Genomic DNA, 7,845 nt, shown 5'->3' on the forward strand with positions numbered 1-7,845 from the left:
AATACGTGACATAAAATATTTGTTGCACTGTCTCTCTTCTCGAGTGAGCTGAATATAACCAAACATATTTACACCACGTATTGAAACGATGTGGTTGTCACAGCAACCAAACCCTCTAATGAATTTATTGGCCTGTTTGATATAAGCTTGGAGAAAAGATTGTACATTTCCACAGAGGGTGTGTAGAGAAACACCACCTCCCTTTATTATCACAGGCACTTTTGATTAATTTAAAAAAATAAATAAATAAATATTAATGAACATGTCACAGCATTATTCAGAGATAGGATGTTGCTTTCCACTCACGGACATTAATGAAGCTGTCATATAAATAGCTTCAACAGGTGAGCACTGTATATGACCAGGAAATAATGTTGCTGAGCTGAGGCTTGTGAAAAGGCTCACACATCACCGCAGGTCATTTCACAGGATTTTACTTTGAAAATGCTCTTGAAAACAAAATCGGTCCCTCTGTGAAAGCGTTGACCTAAATGCTTTTCACCAGGTGACCAGAAAATAACCCAAGATTGCTGATTGCCTGATATTTTACGTTCCTCTCTCACAGTGACACCATGGTCCTTCCCTCAGTGAAACACTTTATTGGAAAAATATTTTCCTTCAGTCTGCTAGAATGGATGATGGCGCCGTTGAGTTCGGCTGCCGTCCTGGTAGCTCCGCGACGACTGTGCTTTTATTTTGCTCTATCTATGTTTTTCATTGGTCTTTTTGCTCGTGCTGCACAAGGTCTGACTCAATATGACCTTGGCACACTACTGGACATAGGACAATACTTCCCACTTACCTCTGCTACGGTGCTTGATACAACGTCGTGGCCGAAAGAGATCCTCCGTGATGAGAACAATGACCCCAGAGGTCGCCGGAGTCAAAGGAGACGGCAACACAGGGGACGAAGAGCAGGGGTCCGGAACAGGCTGCGTACCAGAGCACACCGTCCTCCATTGCCTAGCATATTGCTAGCCAACGTCCAGTCACTTGAGAACAAGCTGGACGATATTAGGGCGAGAACCAGGTACCAGCGAGACATCAGGGACTGCAACATCTTCTGCCTGACTGAAACCTGGCTGACCAGCTCTGTGCCGGACCACGCGATAACCCCGGCGGAATCATTCTCTGTTTTCCGCACGGATAGAACCGCGGAGTCCGGTAAATTGCGGGGTGGAGGGGTTTGCTTTATGGTCAATAACAGATGGTGTAACCCTTGGAATATCACGGTCCTGTCCCGGTCATGCTCACCCCACCTGGAGCTTCTCACCATTCTCTGTCGGCCATTCTATCTCCCCAGGGAGTTCACTGCTATGATCATCTCTGTGATTTACATCCCGCCACAAGCGGACAACAACTGCATACCACACTGAGCCATCTAGATGAGGGATGTGGGAACTATGTGAGAATGCTGTTTATAGATTACAGCTCAGCATTCAACACCATAGTTCCCCACACCCTCTCGGGTAAGCTCCAAGATCTGGGATTCAGTACATCTTTGTGCAGGTGGATTTATAGCTTCCTGACCACGAGACCACAGTCAGTGAGAATAGGGGATGTGTACTCCCATACACTCTCATTGAACATAGGGGCCCCCCAGGGATGTGTACTGAGCCCCCTTCTCTACTCCCTCTACACCGCGGACTGCACGGCCAGACACCCCACTAATTCCATTGTGAAGTTTGCTGACGACACAGTGGTGGTGGGACTCATCTCTGGGAACGACGAGACGGCCTACCAGAGTGAGGTGGATGGACTAGCAAAGTGGTGTGTGGCAAATCACCTCTCCATGAACATCAGTAAAACAAAGGAGATGGTGATTGACTTCAGAAAACAGAGAGGAGAGAAAACTCACACCCCAATTCAGATCTATGGAACCCCTGTGGAGAGAGTCTCCAACTTCAAATACCTCGGTGTCCACATCAACGAGGACCTCACTTGGAGTACACACACGGACTTCCTCATTAGTAAAGGCAGACAGTGCCTCTATCACCTGAGGCGTCTAAAGAGGTTTAAGATCTCCAAGAATATACAGAGGAGATTCTACACTGGTGTCATTGAGAGCATCCTGTGCAACAACATCATGGTGTGGTACGGGAACTGCACAGTACAGCAACAGAAAGCCCTGCAGAGGGTTGTGCGCACAGCTGAACGCACTATGGGAACATCTCTACCAGCACTGCAGGACATCTATGCTGAAAGGTGCAGATCCATGGCCATCAGGATCATTAGGGATTCTAGCCATCCCGCCCACAAACTGTTCAGGCCACTGAGGTCAGGGAAGCGCCTCTGTAGCCTGAAAACAAGAACAGAAAGGTTCAGGAGGAGTTTTTACCCACAAACTGTGAGACTCCTCAACCAAAACACAAACCGGACAACATGATGGACAATCTCACACACAGTACATAATTTGCACTTTATCTTTCTTCTCTGAACCTTATCCGTACCTTATTATATACATCTGTACTATGTAAATATGTATATTTTTATAGTCTTCTCATTCAACTCATTACAGTGCAATATCTTGCACGTCATGGATATATATTTATAAGCACAAACATATGGACTTTTACATTGTTTTTTTATATATTTTTTTACTTTTAACTTTTGTTTCTTTTCCTTTTTTTCTTAGCTTATGTAAAATCCTTTTTAGCATGTTTGCACAGTCGGGGGGAGTACTTTTTTAGCCAGAAAAAACATTTCACTGTATGTTGTACCAGCTATAACTACATGTGACAAATAAATAAAGAATTGAATTGAATAGAACTTTATGACACTTTATATGAATCACTGGGGAAGGAACCCAGATGTATTACAGAAACCCCATATAGTCAATATAAACCTGTGGGCTACCTGCTACGGGTTTTCGTGTAAGTGAAATGCTCTTAAAGACACACTTATGTGTCCAAATATGAGTTTTTACACCAGAAGTAATTTCCCCATTCTCCCGCTCAATTAAAATAGTTTTTCAAGGGCCGTGTACAAACCTCATCAATCTGAAACAAGGACGAGAGACTTTCCATCACATGGATGAAAAATGTGGACGTACTCTGGTGCTCCAGCTCTGACTGCAGTGACTTTAATGGCAAATGAAAAGATAAAAACCGTTTTCTTCTTTCATCATTGCAGCTTTTCTGTGAGGCTCCATTAAGATAAGATAAGTAGAGGCAGAAGGTTTTTAAGGTTTTCATTAAAGGACTCTCTCTACAAAGAATGTGGAGCCTGCTGCTCATGTGGATACATGCACCTGGAAAATCACAAAACAATGACTATTGATCAAAACTATATTGACTGATGTCGCTGCTTTTGCACCACTCGGGGGCTCTTTCAGAGGTACAAATAGAGACTCATAGTGGCAAATTTAAGTGTAAATGGTTTATCTCTATGTCCAGGTTTTCACTCAGTGACAGCTGGATAAGTAAAGGATGAATGTAATGCAAATGAACACACATGTTGTCAGGGTTCTGGGTCTCCTGACCCAGCGTTTTAGTTCATTGTGATTTTTGTATTATTGTACTTGGTGTGAGTTTCTAGTTTCGATCCCTTGCCCTTCATGTTTCTCTATGTCCCCTCTGTTCTGTGTAAGTCTGTGTCTGCATGTTTGAGTTCCCCTCTGTGTCTCTCGGTTCTTAGAGTCCTCTGCCTTATGGTTTATGTCTCTGTTTTTCTTAGTTGCTGTCTCCACTGTGTCAAGTTCGCGTCTCTGTGTGATCCTTCCTGTTTTACTTTGTAGGTCCGTGTCTTATGTGAATGTGTCCTGCTTTGCTTGTCTCATCAGTTCTAATTTCCCCCAGCTGTGCCCTCCTTCTGTGTCTCATTCTCCTCGTTACTTCCCAGTGTATTTAGTCCCTGTGTTGCGTCGTACCCTCAACAAGCTGTGTGTGTTTTGCCTCCGTGTTACCAGTGTTTTGTTTCCAGCTCTAGTTCCAGTTCAGTATTTCTGCTTCAGTGTTTTAGTCCACCAGCGTTTTTGTTTGTCTTTTGGTGAGTTTAGTTAGTAAGAGGTTTTCCAGCAATAAAGCTGCGCTTTAAGTTGAACTTCTGTGTCTGAGTCCTGCATTTTGGATCCACCACTCCTGCTTGCCCGCCTGCCACACAGCCAACCATGACACATGTAGGCAATAAATAACTGATAAATCATTTAAAGTCTTGCTATGTTGCTCCCTGATTAACTTAGGAGAAACATTGTACCTGGTTTGAATATGTGTGCTATGTAACCCAAAGTACAGTTCACTTACAGTGCTGTGAGATAGTATTTGCCCCCATCGTGGTCTCTTATTTTTGGCATACATTTGTCGCACTTAATTATTTCAGATATTCAAACAAACCAGATATTAATATTAGAAAAACATAACCCAAGTAAATGCAACATGCATTTTTAAATGATTTCATTTATTAAGCACAGATCTACCTGACCCTATGTGAAAAGGTAATTGCCCCAAACCAAAACCTTTGTATTGTTTTTGTTTTTTTGAGCCATTCAGGTGGACTTGCTGGTGTGTCACAGATCGCTGATCTGCAGCACGGCGCGAGTGCTCTTAAGCTTCAGAGCATCTTTTTCTTGAGTTAATTTTTTTTAAGGTCTTATCTGTCTTTTTCCCCAGTCCACGTATAATACTGCATCTCCTGTATGGACTGACTGCCATGACCTTAGTGGGCTGCAGATAACATCTTTAAAAAGTCAGAAGCAAAATTCATAAACTTTGAACTTGGAAGAACTGTGAGATGAATTCTTATTTGTTTACTAGAATAATCAGACTAAAATATGAAGTCTAGTTCAGCAGTTTTCCTGTGATACTGGGCTTACTTTTACTGCAGATAGAACTGGCAGTTTTGCATGATAATGAATGAAAACCAATACATACAAATCAATATCCTAAAGTGGAAAAAAATAACATAATCCTACCTCAGTGATTCCTGTTCAGTATTTATGCACCAGCTGCACCACCCACGTACACACAAACACAGAATGTGCTGCAAATCTGTCCCAGTCACGGACCCGGATCCGAGGACTCGGGGTCCGTGAGCAGTGGGGCCTATTATCATTATTATTATTAGGGATGCACCGATACCGGTATCGGGTATCGGCCTCGATACCACATTTTCTAAAGTACTCGTACTCGTTAAAAGTCCCCCGATTCCGAGGACCGATACCACGGTCTGAGACCTGTCTATGTTTGAGCGGCATGTAAGGGGTTAATCACAGGCTCCGAGTGCCCGCCCCCAGGCCCCGGCTGCAGCTCAGAGCGGGGAGAAAGCGAGGCGAGACATATTAATAATAATAATAGATTGCATTTATATAGCGCTTTTCAGGACCCCTCAAAGCACTTTACAGTTCCATTGTTCATTCACTCTCACATTCACACACTGGTGGAGGTAGCTACAGTTGTAGCCACAGCTGCCCTGGGGCAGACTGACAGAAGCCAGGCTGCCATATCGCGCCATCTGGCCATCACCAGTAGGCGGTAGGTGAAGTGTCTTGCCCAAGGACACAACGAGCAAGCCTGTCCGAGCCGGGGCTCGAACCAGCAACCTTCCGATTACAAGACGAACACCCAACTCTTGAGCCACGATCGCCCAACAGCTGTGTGGAACTATTTCCAAGTGAACGAAGACACGAAAACAAAGGCGGACTGCAAATTGTGCTCAGCGAAATTGTCCAGAGGAGGCTCTAAAGGTAGCGCATTTAACACAAGTAATTTAATCAAGCACCTAAAATCCCAACACGACAACGAGTACAAAGAGTTTACCCACACTTATTTACCCACGCTTATTAGCACAGAGGAGCATAGCTGATGCTATAGCAGTGGGACGGAAAATAGTTGGGCATTTTAAACATTCCGCCTTACCTACTCCCGCCTCGAGGACATTCAGGGACAGCTCAACCAGCCAATAAAGAGACTGCAGCAGGACGTACAGACGCGCTGGAACAGCACGTATTACATGCTCCAGTCCCTCATTGAGCAAAAGCGAGTGCACGAACTCCCTGACTATCTCACCGCTCACCAATGGGCTCTTATGGAGACGACTGTTGCCATCCTCGCCCCCTTTGAGGAACTAACTAAAAAAGGGAGCAGCTCCGATGCACTAGCCTCTGATGTCATCCCAGCTGTGACTGTGCTAGTGTGACTTCTAAACAGAGAAACAGACGAACAAATTTAAAATTAAATTTTTTTTTTTTTTAATTATTTATTCTGTAATATGTTGCAGACAACATGCTTTTCTTTTTTTTTTTTTTTTTTTTTGCCTGTCCCGTTTGGCTCTTTTGCATCAGAATTGTTGTCTAAAGGCAAAGAAAGATGCCCAATGGATTTACTTTACCAAATTGACCATCCCAGCCTTGCCGTAATGGTCCATTTGATTCACCTTTTATTGTTTATTTTATTTTCACTTACTGAATATGGGACAGACTTGACTGGGGGAAAGAAGGGGAGAAAGAAAGAGGGAAAGAGAAACAGCTGAGAAGAGGGACGGGGGAGAAGGGCAAAAGACAAAAACCAACAGAACGGGCAGAAAAAAAATAAAAGAAAAAAAAGGAGAGTCCCAGATGAGGGCTCACTCAGCAGCCGCGGAGCAGAAGCCAGGGGGAGTTGCAGTGACGCGCCTGTTACAGAGTATAGCATGGTGGAAAAGGATGGAGAGAATCCCCCACTAAGCTTTTGGGTTGGCATTTCTTTAGATTTTGTTTTGTATTAATTGCATGCTTTGGTGTTTTTTTTGTGTTTGATGTGAGGTGTGGGCCACACCCATGTGGGAGTGGAGATTCTACTCTAGTCCAGCTGCCAGCTATTTGGAGTTGAATACAGGGAGCAGCTGATTGGGGAGGATTGGAGCCCTTCTCTATAAAGGGGAGAGGAAACAGGAAGTAGGGGTTGTCGTTGTTTTTTTAGTAGGACACTGGTGAAGCAGGGAAGCCTCGAAGATCCAGGATGAAGTGTGCACATTTTAATGGAAAAGATTTTTAACCTGGCCTGGTTTTGCTTTTAAAATAAACTGAGGATGTTGGAGGGAGGACTCATTCTTATTGGGATGTGAGTGGATGTGCTGGAAGGCAGGAAAACAAACACTGGACTGGAGACTCTCTGTGCCCCTGACAAGGAAACTAGACCAGTTTTGGGGAAGTTCCAGCTCCCAGGATGTGATGTGGAGACCCAGCCTCGAACGAAGTCAGGCCTGAAAAGGTGGGTGGCAAGCCTTTTTGAGGAAGCTGCAGGATTGATACGTTTTGGCTGCTTGTTCTTCCAAGTGACCACCTTTCCCCTGTTTGTAACCAGGCTAACAACCCTGACCGCGGTGGCTTTGGGCCTTGGATTCCTGGCCAGAGTTGTGTCTTCAGCCAGTAGTTTTACCCGGAGAAAGAACAAATAAATCTTGTGTAACCCATTACAGTATGCGTGTGGTGGTTCGTTACTGGTCAATATTAGAACTACTACTTTCTTGTACGGAGGCCATTTTGGGCCTTACGTAACACGCCCGTGAGCTCCGCCGGCAGCCAGCCGTGCCTGAGTGACCGAGCCCCAGGCTCCAGGCCCCGATAAGCGGCCGCCAAGGAGTGAGCCGGTGTGTATCTGGACGCCCATCCCTGGACACAAAGAACCACCAACGCACCGATGTCTGAGGGAGTCCGCCACTGGCAGGGGAAGTGGTGGTGGGGGGAGATAGTCCTCCAAACCTTGGAGGGCCTGAGATGTCCCCAGAGAGGTGGCGCCTGACACCCAACCTGACATATAGACACAGACATACAGGCACACACAGATACAAACATCCATTCCCACCCTCATGCTCTCATATGCACTCACTCCACACTCAACCAACGTGGAGACAGACATAAAGAGACGCTGT

At 45.0% G+C, this 7,845-nt stretch overlaps 1 long non-coding RNA gene across 1 annotated transcript; it reads left to right on the top strand.

Moving 5' to 3' along the window:
* Positions 1 to 6,792: 6,792 nt before the first annotated feature.
* LOC113030861 (uncharacterized) lies at positions 6,793 to 7,386 on the top strand. Its single transcript, XR_003273662.2, has 2 exons — positions 6,793 to 7,184; positions 7,278 to 7,386. It is a non-coding gene; the product is annotated as an uncharacterized LOC113030861 (long non-coding RNA).
* Positions 7,387 to 7,845: the final 459 nt, after the last annotated feature.

This window comes from Astatotilapia calliptera, chromosome 10, assembly GCF_964374335.1.
Source record: "Astatotilapia calliptera chromosome 10, fAstCal68.1, whole genome shotgun sequence".
In the NCBI taxonomy this organism is placed as follows: Eukaryota; Metazoa; Chordata; class Actinopteri; order Cichliformes; family Cichlidae; genus Astatotilapia; species Astatotilapia calliptera.